Genomic DNA, 15,759 nt, shown 5'->3' on the forward strand with positions numbered 1-15,759 from the left:
TATCCAGCTTTTCTCTAAAGTCATGCAGGGTATGTGACTCCCCTGAGTACTGGGGTAGCCAAGCTGCTCCCGGGATATAGGGCATGGTGAAGGGCATAACTGCAGCAGCGTAGCGCTGGCGGGGGTTGAGGCAGTGAAGCTCTCCTCCGTATCCGACATCTTCCTCCCCCCTAGTGGACCGTGGCCTACCTTGCGATGATCCTCTTCCGTAGGCCGCGGCTCCGCAGTGGATCGTCAGGGTTGAGGACCTTCCGTCGCGCTCCTGTGACGTCGGCGTCTGCTGGGCTCCTTCCAGGACCTTACGCAACGTCCGGACGTGAGGCGGGGCTTCAGTTCTCGCGCGCTTTCGGAGTCCACGCCCCTCTTCTTCCCGCGCGGCGTCCTCAAGATGGCGTCCAATGGTGGGAAAACTCCACGGATGGCGGGAAGAAGGCAGAAGATGGCGCCGGATGGCGGGAAACTTCACCGATGGCGGGAAGAAGGCTGAAGATGGCGCCGGATGGCGGGAATCTTCACCACAGGTAAGTTTGAAAAGTCTCTTTTTCAGGCACGCAGTACCCGGTGGTTGCGGGCACGAAATCCTGCCGACTACGCCAAAGTTGACGTGCCCCTGGGCCTGTGTCGCGCTGCGTTGCGCACGCGGGAGCTTACCCGGAGCCGGATCTCTTGAGGGTTGTAGTCTCGTGGCGGTGACCCGGTCCGTGGCCAGGGAGTCAAACTGAGCGGCGATGTAACAGCGGTAGATGCAGGACGACTACGCCACCCGTTGAATGCAGCTATGGAGCTGCCGCTGCAGGACAGTCCGCTGAGGCCGGTGGATGGATGGTGCAGCGTAGATGGTATAACCCCCAACGGGAGGGGTATGGCCTCAGGGCAGCAGATGTGGATGATGGGGGTAGCAGGAACCACTCAGAGACGGTGCGGTGTAATTCAGGGTCTTTACTGGTAACAACGATAGACCCTCCCGGAGTACTTGCTAGTGAACGGGGCCTGGTCAGTCCTTGAGCAGATGGGATCTCCCCTGGCCAGGCGGAGTTGTAGGCCTCCCAAACTGACTGTACTCTTCTGGCTACCTTGCTAGAAGCGGATATAAGTAGCCCACGTCCCTGAGTGTACTGTGTGGTGCTCACCCGTATGGCCGGTGACTCGGGGCCTTCTAATGTCTTCCGCTCCACGATGGCGGTGCTGGTCCCACGCGTGTGACCGTGCCTTCGGGTTTCTGGGCCTGAGGACCTGAAATCCCCTGCCGGTCGGCTTCTGCTGCTGGGTAGGAGTTAGTCCCCACAGCCTCGGACGCCGGGTCCGGTAAGAAAGCTTCTCAGTCAGGGCGAGCTCTGCAGCTGCCAGCCCCTGACTCGTAGTGGTATTGCTTCTGCTGTTTCTTGTCTCTACTCTCCTTGACTGACTAACCCTGCTTCAGCCCAGGGTTTATATAGGGGAAGGTCTTCCCCTCCCAAGACTGGGCAGGAGGTGTGGCATGCACAGGATCCCTGACCAAAGGACCTCCCACCTGCTCTCAGACATAACATTACATTACTGTGGGAAACCAGACCCCTGGGGTGCCACACATTCACATAGAAGATCATAAACAAACTTTTTCTTCCCTTTATGGGAGGCACTTTACTTTACTTTACTTGAACATTACAGGTTTCCTTAGCAGGTTACAACACATTGTAAAACATTCTTCAAGTAGATAAAACATTTCTCATATCAAACAATTTTAGTAGGCTACAGCGCAATATGCAACCGGCTGTCCATTCTTTTCAACAAGGTGCAATCTAACAAACATGAGCATGAGGGACCCGTCCGAAACCCCTCAACATAGGCCCTGGGCGTGGCTGCAGGGCATAGGTGATCCAGGTGTTGGACCATGTCTTCGGCCGCGCCAAACGGGTTTTTGTTCTTAGGTCGTTTTGTTGCATAAAACCAATAAGGGCCACTTAACGAAGTGCAACTATTTACAGGGACAGTTTTTGGCTGCTCACAGTCCTCAGCCTGTCAGTCTTTGGTACCCTTACCGGGTAACTAAGTAAACACACACATTACTTTTTCCAATTCACACCAACATTGATGTACCCTTCTGGGTAACTATATACAGTACAGTTCCACCTACTGCTCAGTAGTAGTGCTCTCTCCGGGGAAACAACTCCTGTCCACTATAGGCTGGCCCAGCCGGGTCATCAGCTCTAGATGGCAAGGGTTCACTCTCCTCCACCACACTGTGTCCGTTCAGGGCAAACCAGCCCCTCTCACCTCGATGCCTGGTGTAGGTGACGTGATCACCAGGGTATAGATTCCGATCCGGATGTCCTTCTTTTAGTTGGGACTCCACGTCCCTCTGGTTAACAAAGAGATCCGTCTCGGTCTGCGGATCCCGAATGAAACCTCATCCTCCATCCAAGTTGAACTTCACCCCGGTCCCTTCGGCACGGGGACCATGTGCAGCTTCTTTGTTTTTGCAGGCCCGGGCCTTCTCCATGTTCCGGGCCTCTAGTCTCTCCCAGCGCTCCCGCAGGAGATGCCGCTCTTTTTCCAGCTGCGCAAGCTCCCTCTTGCAGTGCTCCACCCGGCGCGCAGCTTCTGCTCTGGTCTCCAGGGGAAACCCCATGAGGTCCCCCCCAGGGTTATCCCACAGGAACTGGTCCTCTTCACTCCCGGGGATGGCTGAGGGCTCAGGAGCGGGTAACAGCGGGAGGCTATGGTCTTCCACCTCCGCGGACCAGTCCCAAGGCAGACGCCCGTACACCCACTCCGGTGTCGGAGGTGGTGGTTTCTGCAAGGGGCCCAGGAGCGGGCCAGCATCACTGGTGCCCGGGGGTGATGGTTCCAGGCTCCGAGGTACGCTTAGGGCGTGCGTGCCCGGGAACGGATGATATTGAAGGAGGGCTAGGAACAGATCGTCACTTTCCACGCCCGGGGAAGGAGGGCTCTGCAGGGGGACCAGGAGCGGGCCTGTGTCGGTAGCACCCGGGGTTGACGGTTCCAGCAGGGGTCCCAGGAGCAGGTCAGTGCCTTCAGCGCCCGGGACAGGGAGACTCCTCTTACCTGGTCCCGCGGCCGCTCCTGTGCTGCATTCTGCCTCCTGGCGCTGATCTGGCTCTGCCAAGGCTGGGGCGCTGCCCACTTCATGCAGCGCTGGCTGCTGTCAGTTCGCCATCCTCTCGACCATCTACTTCTTCCAGCCGGTGATGGCGTCCTGTTGGGCCCTCTCCATCCTCCGGCTTAGGTCCTCCATCCCGGCGTAGAGAAACTCCGTATCCTCCCGGGATAGCTTGGATACCATCTCCTGCAAGGTGAGGGGTGCCTCAGGTTGTTGCAGGCCGCTGGCGGGAACTCCTGTCTCACCTCCCTTCATCTTGCCTGCCGAGTGCGGTCTGTCTAGACTGTTTGAGACCACACCCTGTCTCCCAGTTTTCTTCTTTTTTCCTCTCCCCTTTCTGGGGCGATCCCATGGCTGTTTGCTGCCAGCCACACCTGGGGGTAGCTCCCTCACCTTGATGGACACATCTACATACATGGTTACTGCTGCTTGGGGAGTGCTCCGCTTTTGGCGCCATTATGAGACCCGGCCCACGATGGGAGGTTCTATGTTGTCCTTGATAACGCACATAATGGTGCCCGTTCTTCTGGGGTGGGCACCACATTCAGAATAGAACACAGTCTCTAGGTGCACAATACCCGGTGATAACGGGTGGGTTCATATCCTGTTCGTGACGCCAAAGATGACGCGCCCCCTGGGCCGTGGGGTACTCGGTGCCCGGCCGGTCGTTGCTAGGGGAGATGTCACAGTGGTGGTGACCCGGTCCGTGACCCAGGGCGGTCAATCAAAAGGGGAATATTTACAGGGGATTTATAGTTCTTTTATATAAAGTTTGTGAAGCCACCTGTGGTATGCGGCTATATGGAGCTGCCGCTGCGGAGCAAGTCCTCTGGAGCTGATGTAAATGCAGCAGAGTTGGTTTAGCTCTCCACAGGTAGAGCTTAGCTCCAGGGCTGTGCTGAGATGTTATGGATGTTGCGGTGTAGTGCAGGGGGTGATGGCGCAGCAATAAGTTCACAGAGACAGTGGGGTGCAGTCTTCAGAGTTTACTCACAGTTGTCAAGTTCCTCAGGTTGCACTGTACAGATTACAGCCTCTCACGTCATGCTGCGTTCACCAGGCAGGGGTTCAGCAAACTCCCAGGTGTTTCAAGAGTGCCTGACAGGACCCCATTCTATATGACCTTCTCAGCCGTCTTTCTGCGCTGGCCCTCACCCTTCTTGCCCTGCGCCTCGCTAAACAATGTCCCAAGCCGGTATCCTCGGATCTTTCTGGGCAACCTGGAGTTCCCTGAATGCTATATGGTTACCTTTTTGGCAACTTGAGTGTGGATGTGGCAGCTGCACCCTGAAAGTACAGAAGCCTTCGGTTTCCAGTTGAACCTTGTAATTCTCACTGGTCAGGGGCCGGTCCCCTCTGCGGCTTGATCCCTTCACCGCCTGGCAGATTCGGGGGTACGGGTGGCCTCCAGCACTGCCCGTACCCCTGGGACCCCTTTCACTTTTGTGGAGCCTTTCTCCTGCACCTCTCTCCTTCCTCCTCTACTTCTCAGTCGTGGGCCTTTCTGCTAAGCCCTCCTCCTGAGCAGAGCTCCGGCAGAGCTCCAGCTCCCACTACTTCTCCTCTCGGACTGACCTGTCTTTCCAAGATGGTTCCCTCTTTTATATCACTTCTAACAAGTGCTCCCCTGATCTAGGTCCTCCACCCACACCCACTAAATGGTTCCCCCTACTTTGGTTCCCCCCACTCCAACCAGGGTCAGGGCTCAGCAGGAAGCGCGACACATCTTGCCCCTCCAGCTGGTCTGGAGTAGTCTAGTGTTGGATGCAGGTGTTAGGGTCCCGGGCAGCACTCTATCCTTACCTGAGAGTGGGATACCACACCTCTGGGTGAGGTGCAGTACCTGTGTGGTGACTGAACCCACGGGGGCGCCACATATGCACTGCAGTCTTCTATATACACTGCCAGCCTATACATCCTGCCTGCCTGATATCTCTGCAGATGGATTAGTCCTCAGAAGGACTGTTTGTTAAGATGGATATGTGTAATGTATGGTTTTTCTCCCTACACTACCTAATACACAAGCAAATCTCTCCCTAGCTCAGCAGCACCTCTCCCTACACTGTCTGATCCAGAGTGACTGTGAGCATGGCGGCGCTAGGTCTGATATAGACCTGATGACACTGTACGGCCAGCCAATCACTGTAATGCCCACAACCAACATGGCCACGGCATTGCAGTGCATGGCAGGCAATCCCTGCATGTTCATTGGCTCTCTAAATAGCGCCAAACATGCAGAGAGGGGACCCGAGTTCCCGCCCGAGCAACCCGGAAATACTCGCCGAACCCTGAGCTTGTCAAGCACCATGATGCTCGGGCGAGTACCGACTAGTGGCGAGCACGTTCGCTCATCACTATTCCTGACTAGTGATGAGCGAGTATGTTTTGTTAACCCTTTCGCCGAATATGCTCGGCCGAGCACCGAGTTTTTATAGCGTGCTCGGCCTTTAAGTTTTCGTTGCACCGTGAACATGATTTGCGACTGTTTGACAGGTTTAATACATGTGAGGAATACCTTTTTCTCTAGCATTCCTCGCATGTATTAAAGCTGCAAACAGTCGCAAATCATGTTCATGGCACGACGAAAACTTAAAGGCCGAGCATGCTATAAATACTCGGTGCTCAGCCGAGCATACTCGGCAAAAGGGTTAACAAAACATACTCGCTCATCACTATTCCTGACCACTGAACTAGAGAATAGGATCCTTATTCCCTAAAACATCACATTTGAGCAGCTGACTCTTTATCACCACAAGCAAGATACTAAATAAATATCATGCAAGATATAAAGGATAGTTTTTTGGCAGGAATTCTGGCACATGATTGATAAATTCTCCTCCCTTCCCGCTTTGAAAAATTGTGTTCAGAGAAGTTCTACTTTACTTTTTGACCCAGAACCCATTTTCTCTGATAGTCATGTAATAGTAGAGCATTAGGCATATAATAACCCTATAATATCACTGCCATACTATAAAAACCTTTCAATAAAAATAACATAAAATGGTGACATGATCGAAAGTGAATTTAAAGTCACTTACTTTAAACTGCAGAATCTGAATCTCGACTTATTTCTTTCAGAATAACTTTTGATTACACAATAGTTAGTTCTAGGAAATGTTCAGTTCTTTTAGTCACATGTATGTGGGGAGAGCCAGAAATGCTCAGTCAAGGTGCCAAATATTCGCAAAAAAAATAATAAGGCAGATATTTCATAACTGACTCTTTCAAGTATGTTGTTGTATATATTTTGTGTTCATTCGCAGACTCCAAATATGAGCAGAATAATATATAGATATATACAGTGAGGTCCAGAAATATTTCGACAGTGACACAAGTTTTGGCATTTTAGCTGTTTACCAAAACATATTCAAGGTACAGTTATATATCAATCTGGGCTTAAAATGCAGACTCTCAGCTTTAATTTGAGGGTATTGTATTCACATCCTAACTGGACTAAGGGTTTAGGAATTGCAGCTCTTTAATATGTAGCTGACTCTTTTTCAAGAGACAAAAGGTAATTGCCCAATTATCTTAAAAGCTCTTTAATGGGCTGCATGGGCTTTTCTATCGTTAATCCATAATTAAGCACTTAAAAGGTCTGGAGCTGATTCCAGGTGTGGCATTTGCATTTGGAAGCTGTCGTTGTGAACCCATCACATGTGGACAAAGAAGCTCATATATTTGGACAGTAAGCGGATCTGATTAGGGCTCTGCATGCCTCTGAACATAGTTTGGTAAACAGTTAAATTGCAAAAACTTGTGTCACTGTCCAAATATTTCTGGACCTAACTTTAAGTTTGTCAGTAAAGATTCAGCACAAGGGCTCATCACACGTCAGTGATTTTTCACAAATACAAAAAAACTGTCAGAGTCATCAGAGTTTGGTCAGTGTCAGTTTTAATCATCAGTTTCATTAGTTTTTCTCTTATGAAAAAAACCTCATGGAAGTTTCTCCACCTTTTCCTAACAAACAGTTTGTGAAAACCAAACAGTACACGGATTATTATTAATATTATTATTATGCTTTTCTTATGGCTTTATGGCTTCTTTTCGGATGGAATTTGAGTTGTATAATTTTTTAACGAGTCCATAGACTTGTATTGGGTGAGTTTTTTTCCAACACTAGGATCAATTTTAGATAAGTCTCTATGCTTTTGTGTTGACAAACAAGGAAAGGGAGAAGGGGAGAAAAAAATCAGCTCACCCGATCGTTAACAGCTGGAGGCTCTGTGTGAGTTTTTCCGACAACGGAATAGCCCTGGTTCCAGGCACTCTTTTAGAACAGGAAAAAGAAATGTGGTCTTCCAGCGGATCTTAGATAAAATTAAGCTTTTATTAGGAACATATAAAAGCAGTCATGTCACAAGGACAATACACGGGATACAAGGACACAAGACATGATATGTCTTGTGTCCTTGTACCCCGTGTATTGTCCTTGTGACATGGCTGCTTTTATATGTTCCTAATAAAAGCTTAATTTTATCGAAGATCCGCTGGAAGACCACATTTCTTTTTTCTATGCTTTTGTGAGGACAACTCGGTCCAACAAAAAACAATGGGACATGTGAACAGTTTCATAGACTATAATAGGTAGGTGTTCTATCCGTGATAAACTATAATGGCACTCGTATGAGAAAACTAACATCTGAATGAGCCTTTATTTGTATTTTATTCCTTAATATCCCTTGGTGTTTATATTAATATGAGTCCACTGGGTGGTACATGAGTCTAGTGGGCGGTCCTCCTAGTGATTGACAGCTGTCTCTGCATGCACAATGAATACAGGGAAGACAGTCAATCACTGAATAGAATCTATTCCTACTTACTAACATCCCTTGTGATGCAATATATACAGGAGACTATGAGAGCATGTTATAAGTTTAACTCAACTAGGTATACTGGTGAGACAGCACTGGGTGCCCAGTATTAGATCCAGGTCTCTATGTTAATGGCAGCCCAGGAGATTATACTTTTGGAACCAGCGACCACTACTACAAATGAGCCCCCTCTCTTGTAAAGTGACGCAATCTTGTTTTATCACAGCACTGTGGGGAGGAGAGACAGGGATCGGAGATTTTCTATATTACACCCCATTCCTGTCATGAAAAAAAAATGGACAGTATGGTGCGGCAACTAATAGCCATCAGCCAAATTTTAAGTTTACATGTAAGTTCTGGAAACTTTTCAGAATAAGCTGTGGTGTTTGCGTGTACACGAGGAATAACACTGTTCCTGACCAATATATGACTTATATCCTGAATTTTTCACCAGTTTTCCCCTCTGCGGGCTCTATCTCTAATTTTCAGTAATCTCTGAGCTAGTGGATGGAGACTAGATGCTATAATGTCTCCCATACACTACACACACATACATGAGGGATTCCTGCTCTCTTGTCTCTATGTAGTTCATGAATCAGCAGCATGAAGGCCATTGTACACTAGTACTGAGCAGTGTAGCTGTGAATGAGTGAGAAAAAAACTTGATGGAAAACATCAGCAGGGGTCAATTTGTGCATGTGCTTCTCTCTCTTTCTTTCTACTCCTCCCTCCTCTTGCCTCTCACCTCTCCATATAATTCTATGTGAGCTTGCAGTCTATCTTTGTTAGCCCCAAAATAAATTCTAGATGCTTTTTATACCTAATGAAGAGTTCAAGAGGCAGAAGGAAGCGGTAAAAAGTGACTCATAAGTTCAGAAAGAAGCTTATTTCTCTGATAAGATATACTACATTAATTAGTATCATTTAATTAATAATATTTATATTTACTTGTATTATTGAGTTATGAAAAGTTTCTTGAAACGACAGTGGCCCTTTAAATCTATAGTGAACAGCTGCCAATTTCTTTCTCAACCCTGATTATGCCATCTATTTAGGATTCCTAGTAAAATATATTAAAGGTAGAGATTGTACGTAATCCTAGCTGGAGGCTTTTTAGCATTAACATCAGAGGAATCAAAAAACGAAAGATGGAACTGATTATAGGAGATATATAAGATTTTCTCATGGCTAAGATTGTGGCATTGTTAGGCCACGGCCCCATTATCAGTATTTGGTCAGTATTCGCTCAGCATAGTGGGAGCCAAAACCAGGTGAGGAACAATCAGAGAAAAGGTATAATAGAAACAAGTCACCAGTTCTGCATTTATAACCCACTCCTGGTTTTATCTCCCACTCCTGTGAAAAAATACTGACCGAATACTGACCAAATACTGATAGTGGCCTTAGAAGAACTGTTCCAGGCACAAAGAAACAGTTTTTCCTTCTTCTGTGCGCTATGAGAAACAAATAGTTCCTCTCGGAGACCTGGAAAAGTTGCATAAAAGCTTCCGGCTTGTTCTTCCCTGACGTTTTGAATCTGTTCTAAAATTGGTAAAAAATGCTGTTTTGTAACTAAATCTCAAGAAAAAACAAGATTATATAGGAATAGGACCACCAGTCACTAGGGGGCAACTGAAAATGGGATTCCCATTAGCACAATACAACTTCAGCCATGTTCAGTATTTGGTCAGTATTTTACATCAGTATTTGTAAGCTAAAACCAGGAGTGGGTGATAAATACAGAAGTGGTGACGTGTTTCTATTGTATGGTTGTTTGAAGCCTTGTTCTCAAGTAGCTGCTTGTTTGTTCTCCTATCCCTACCTATGTACTGGAAAAAAAGAAGATATTATGGAACAGATTTCTTTTCTGGACATAAAGACTTTATATTATGGAGTATTTATTATACGTAGCCTGATTTTGGTTGAAATATTAGTCAGTTCCTTATCATTTATGCCATACAATGTACTAAACGTGACAGTGCAAATTGCTCCAGAATTCTGGCCCATTTAGCTTGACAAATCTACCCCATTGTATCGTCCAGTAAACACAGAAATGTTGATACCACCTCTAAATAATCAAAACTATTTTGGGCTTAACCCTTTAATGCCAAATGACAGGTATAGTATGTCACGACAAGGTGACAGTTCTTGCATCATGACGTGCTGTGCCCGTCATTGTACGTGAGCTTCCACTGTGTGAAAACACACAGCGATAGCTCTGTGCAGGCAGTAATCACTGACAGCTGACCGGCAAGGCTAGAGATGCTGGGACTCATTTCAGCTGTCCCCAATCTCTGATCACGGTGATCGGTTAGGCAATCTGACTAATCAGCAGGAAGTGCCTAAACATTAGCAATACCCTGCACAATCACCACTGGGAGCTTGGCTCAGCTGACAGCCGAGCTCCTGTGATAACAGCAAGGACCATTGCCCAAACCGCCTCTGGCTGTTTAACCCTCCTGATGCCACTATTGATAGCGTTAACATTTAGAAGGTTGTGAGAGGGAGGGGTTTCCCTCTCTGACCCCCATCGGCACCTCCGCCAAAAAATCATGGAGAGTCAATGGTTGTCATGGCACTCAAAGGTCAAACAATGACCTCCTCTGTGCCAGGAATGGTGGCCTTTTAGACCCAGCCATAGGCAGGGTCTAACAGGCTATCTGTCTGTGTATTATCACATGTCTCATGCATTGCAGTGCATCTGTATTGCATTGCATGAGACCAGTGATCAGAGTAATAATAGAGGGACTAAGTAAAACAGTAAAAAAAGTTAACAAAAAGATTGAAAAAATTATTGAAAAAACAAAAATTGCACACAAAATAAAGAACAAAAATATTACACCAATAAATACACACATTTAAGTAAAAACAAAAATAAAGTATACATATTTCAAATTGCCACGCCTGGAAAGACCAAATCTATAAAACTGTCACACTAGTAAACCCCTACAGTGAACACCGTAAAAAAATGAAAAAAAATAAAAACGAGGGAAAAACTATGTTTTTTTCATCATAAAATACGATCAAAAAGACGGATGTAAATAAAAATGATATAGCTGAAAACGTCATGTTGTCATGCAAAAAAGCAGCAACCATATAGCTCCATCACTGGAAAAATAAAAAAGTTATAACTCTCAGAATAGAGCGATACAAAAACAATATTTTTTCTATTAAATTGTTTTTATCGTGTAGAAGCGACAAAACATGTAAAAAATTATATACAGTAAATGTGGTATCGCTGTAATTGTACTGACCTGAAGAATAAAGCAGCCTTATCACTTTTATCACATGTTAAACGGCAAAAAAAAAGCTCTCAAAATATGGCGATGCAAACACTTTATTTTGTTAAAAAAAACATTTTTTAGTGTGTGACAACAGCCAAAAAACAATATAAATCTGGAACTGCTGTAATCGCACCCACCCAACGAATAAAATCGTCGAATCACTTATACTGCACGAAGAGCGACGTAAAAAATAAATAAAAACAATTCTTCACCTGCTGCTGATTTGTTCATTCTGCCTCCCAAAGATTGCAGTAAGGCTCGGCTCACATTTATCCTGCTCTCTGCGCTGAGGGCTTACACCGGGGTTTCCGTGTAAATCTCTGAAGTACGTGATTCAGACAGAACCTCCGATGCAAGACTCCCTATAATAAGGCAGATGGAGGCACCTATGTGCACAGGCGCTGACTCCGGCGCCACACTCCTCATCCACACTTACTCTTCGGTATGTCCTCATGGCGCTAGAGTTCGCGGTATGTGGTCAGCTCCTACGCATACCGCTATCTCCGGCGCCACACTCCTCATCCTCCTCCCGGTCTGGATGTGTTCTGTCTCCCGCCACACTGCGCAGGCGCAGTGCACGTGTGCAGTCTATAGAGGTTTCGGACAGAAGGACAAATCCCTGATTAAGTTATAGATTACGACTGATCAGAAGGAAGGAATTAATGTACAAAAGTACAAAGGTATATATATATGTAGCACCCTGAGGATTCGGCTGCTGCAGGGGTATTACACCTCAAGCCAGAGGTGTGGTATTCCACTCCCGGGTAAGGATGGAGTGTGGAACTGAGCTCAGTTAGCTGCATGCACTACACACATCCCATTTCCGGGGAACAGACCGACGGTACTCCCACTAGAGAAATGTGCAGGTACGATAGTGTCTGTTCCTGGCTGGAGTGGGAGGGGGGGTGGAACATCCCAGTAGTGTAGGGGCAGATAGGGGGAGCAGCCTGGGTAAAGTTAGGAGCTCATTGGGTGCTGGTCACCTGAGCTCACACATAGAGGGAGTATATAAGGTGGGAACCATCTTAGATCAGGGTCAGTCAGTGAGACGTCAGTCTTTTGCAGAGTCAGAGGAAGAGAGCAGAAGAGCAGAGCAGCTCCAGGCCAAGAGAGAGGAGAAAGAAAGACCCAGAGGGGGAGAAAGAAGGAACTCTGAGAGCCCAAACTAAATCCAAGGGTGAAGAGTTGGCAACAGGGTACCGGATCCCAAGCTGGCAGAGGCTACAGCACACCTTAGCCAGAGACCGGAGGTCGTGGGCAGGATCTGCCACGATCACCCACTAAATCCACCCGGAAGGCAGACCAGGAATAGGGTAGGGGAACCCAGAGACAAGGGTTTACCACCAAGAGGCCCGAGGGAGCCGGACATAGGTGGATCCCTGGTGGGGAAGGCCAGAGAAGAGGACAGGACAGAAAGGGAGCTCAGGACCATGCTCCAGAATCACCTGGGGGTTGGCCGAGTCCAGGACCTGGTGGACGCAGCACGGCTCGGGTGGTCACTCAAGGCCGGAGTGACCAGAACAACTGCAGTAAGTAAACAAACCCTGAACTGCACAGCCCGACTCTGAGTCTCATTTCCATCCCCGCTGCACCACCACAACCCCCATCCTCTGCAACTGACCCCCTGAGGCTATACCCCTCCCGTTGGGGGTTATACTACCTGAGCTGCACATACATCACCAGCCTCAGCGGACCCTGTTGCAGCGGCGGCCGTACTGACCGCAATTCAACGGGTGGCGTAGTCGACACAAAAGAACATCTAGTAACATCATAAGGACTGCCACACACTGAGCTTGACACCCTGGGCACGGACCGGGTCACAGCCACTCGGAGACTACAACCCCCATCTGATCCGGCTCCGGGTTTCCCCAACAACACTGGCCCAGGGGGCGCGTCAACTTTGGCGTAGTCGGCAGGATAACGTGCCCGCAACAACCGGGTACTGCGTGCCTGAAGAAAAGTTCACCGTTACCTCAAAAAGAAGTCTCCTGCCGGTTCCGGAGGGTCCCCGCCAACGGACCCCATCACAGGTCGTTTCCCGCCGGTTGTCCTCCATTTGCAGCTTTTTCCCGCCTTGGGGGAGCGGACGCCATTATGGGCGTGCCAGAGGGTGGCAAAAGGCCACCTCCCATCGTGGGCCAGGTCGAAGAATGGCGCCAAAAGCGGAAACCGCGCCCACCAACAGAGACTGTGATGCTGGAAGTGTCCATCAGCGTAAGAGAACTGCCCCTGGAACTGAAGTTGCCCCGGGACCACCCTCGATGTGGGCGGAGACAGAAGAAGAGAACAAAGATGGGTGTCGCCTGGAGCAGTCTGGAGAGAGCGCACCCGGAGACAAGACGTCTGGAAGAGAGTCCAGAGAGAGCGCACCCGGAGATGGAGGGAGAGCCAGGCAGCACCGACCCAGTGGTCAGGAGCCTGATGCGGGCCGCCACTCCAGGCAGCACCGACCCAGTGGTCAGGAGCCTGTTGCCGGTCGCCACTCCAGAAAGCCTGCTGGAGATTCTAGCACAGCTCCCCCGAGATCGGGAGTGTGCACAGACTGCGCTGGAGAGCCTCGCACAGAGGTTGGCCCGGGTGCAACGAGAGACGTTGGCGGAGTGGAGCCGAGAGATGGCCCAGCAGACCGAGACTCGTCAGCGGAGCACGCCACCCGAGATGAGGAGACAGACCGCCTCTGAGGATGGCGCAGGAGGACTGAAGGCCGGAGACGGCGCCGAGAAGGGAGCCGAACGAATGGAGGCAGGTAAAGGGGACGTCACTACCCCGAGCCGGGAAACCGCGTGCCTGCCCCAGCTCCCCGTCGCAGAGCCCGAAGTACCCCCTGCCGTGCCCGTCGCTGCATCGTCACCGCCGCCGACTAGGCCTCAACCGGAAACCGCGGCCGCGACCCCTGTGACGTCACATGCCTCGACCTCGAGCGTGGCCAAGCAGGAAGTACCATCGGCCTGGTCGCAGGGCCTAGTACCCCCGGGCGACGCAATACCAACAGCGCCCCCTACCTCCGCGGAGCCCCCGGCCTGGTCGCAGGGCCAAGTAACGCAGGGCGCCGCCGTTCTTACGGTGCCCTTTACTTTCAAGGTGCCCCAGGCCTGGTCGCAAGGCCTGGTTAACCCGGGCGCCGCTACCACCACTGCGCCCATAAAAACAAGAGTGCCGCACCTGGGTGAAGACCTGTTCGCCCAACATACGTGCCCGGATGGGCAGCCCTTCGTATAGCCCCAGGAATACATCCAGCTGGAGCTGCAAAAAGCAAGGGCCATGTGCGAACCCCTGATCCCGGCTCCAAAGCCCATAAAGAGGATCTCGCCCCCGCTAGAAGAGACCCAGTTTGAGTGGGATCCCACCGGAGAAGACCTCATGGGGTTCACTCAGGAGACTCGGGCAGCCGCAGCGGAGCGTGCAGAGTGCTGCCGCCAGCAGCTCGAGGTCTTTGAGAGGGAGCGGAGAGAGAGGCGGGTCCGGGAACAGCAAGCCCAAATAAGGAGCGCGGAGCAGAAGAGCCGGACCAGGAGAAACCCCCGTGCAGCGCATGGTCCCCGTACCATCGGGACTGTGATAAAGTTCAATCTGCAGCATGGGTGGGGTTTCATCAGGGATCACCGCACCCCAGGTGACGTCTTCGTGACCAGGAGAGACATTGAGTCCCACCTACCGGAGGTACACAGAGGTCGTGACCTGTATTTAGGGGACGAGGTCACCTTCACCCGGCACAAGTGTGCCAAAGGACCCTACGCCCTCCATGTGCATCGCCTGACGGAGGAGGAGCTGCGGTGTGAGGAGGAGCAAGAGGACCCGGACGGGTCTGAAACTGAAACTGTCCACAAAGAAAGAGCAGGAGGACGCCGTCGTTGAAGTACGGTAGAGAGAGACTGTATATAGTTACCCGTAAGGGTACCAAAAACTGTTGCTGCTATTATAGTCCCCGTTGGGACCAGCGAATTGAACTGTTAACCCGTGTGTCCCTATTCCCACTGACCGAGGACTGAGAGCGGTCATTCCTTTCCCATTACCTGGCCGAGGACTGAGAGCGGCCATATCCCCTTGTATATAGTTGCGCTTCCTAAAGCGCCCCCTACCGGTTTTATAGGAAAACCGTGTTTCTTCAAGAGACTGTCGCACTTTACCCGGTCACAAGTTGCACCGTGACCGGAGGAACCAGAAACAAGAATGTTTATATGAAAAGTTTATTGCTGATGATATCTATATGATGTTTTCTATGTTTATGTTTTATGGAAAAAAATGTATGTTTGTGGATGTTTATATCTTACAGCCCGAGGACGTGCTGTGATTTACCAGGGGGGAATGTAGCACCCTGAGGATTCGGCTGCTGCAGGGGTATTACACCTCAAGCCAGAGGTGTGGTATTCCACTCCCGGGTAAGGATGGAGTGTGGAACTGAGCTCAGTTAGCTGCATGCACTACACACATCCCATTTCCGGGGAACAGACCGACGGTACTCCCACTAGAGAAATGTGCAGGTACGATAGTGTCTGTTCCTGGCTGGAGTGGGAGGGGGGTGGAACATCCCAGTAGTGTAGGGGCAGATAGGGGGAGC

At 49.7% G+C, this 15,759-nt stretch overlaps 1 protein-coding gene across 1 annotated transcript in view; it reads right to left on the reverse strand.

Annotated features, from left to right (window-relative positions):
- The window catches only part of LOC141153248 (cytochrome P450 2G1-like), a 121,225-nt gene extending 115,022 nt beyond the window's left edge, over positions 1-6,203 (reverse strand). The window contains exon 1 of the mRNA XM_073637950.1: positions 6,139-6,203. The gene's annotated coding sequence lies outside the window, so the exon portion shown is untranslated. The remainder of the gene's footprint in view (positions 1-6,138) is intronic.
- Between the last annotated feature and the right edge of the window lie 9,556 nt (positions 6,204-15,759).

The sequence above is a fragment of the Phyllobates terribilis genome, unplaced genomic scaffold, assembly GCF_046119375.1.
Source record: "Phyllobates terribilis strain yellow unplaced genomic scaffold, ASM4611937v1 Scaffold_7__3_contigs__length_470593459, whole genome shotgun sequence".
Lineage (NCBI taxonomy): Eukaryota > Metazoa > Chordata > Amphibia > Anura > Dendrobatidae > Phyllobates > Phyllobates terribilis.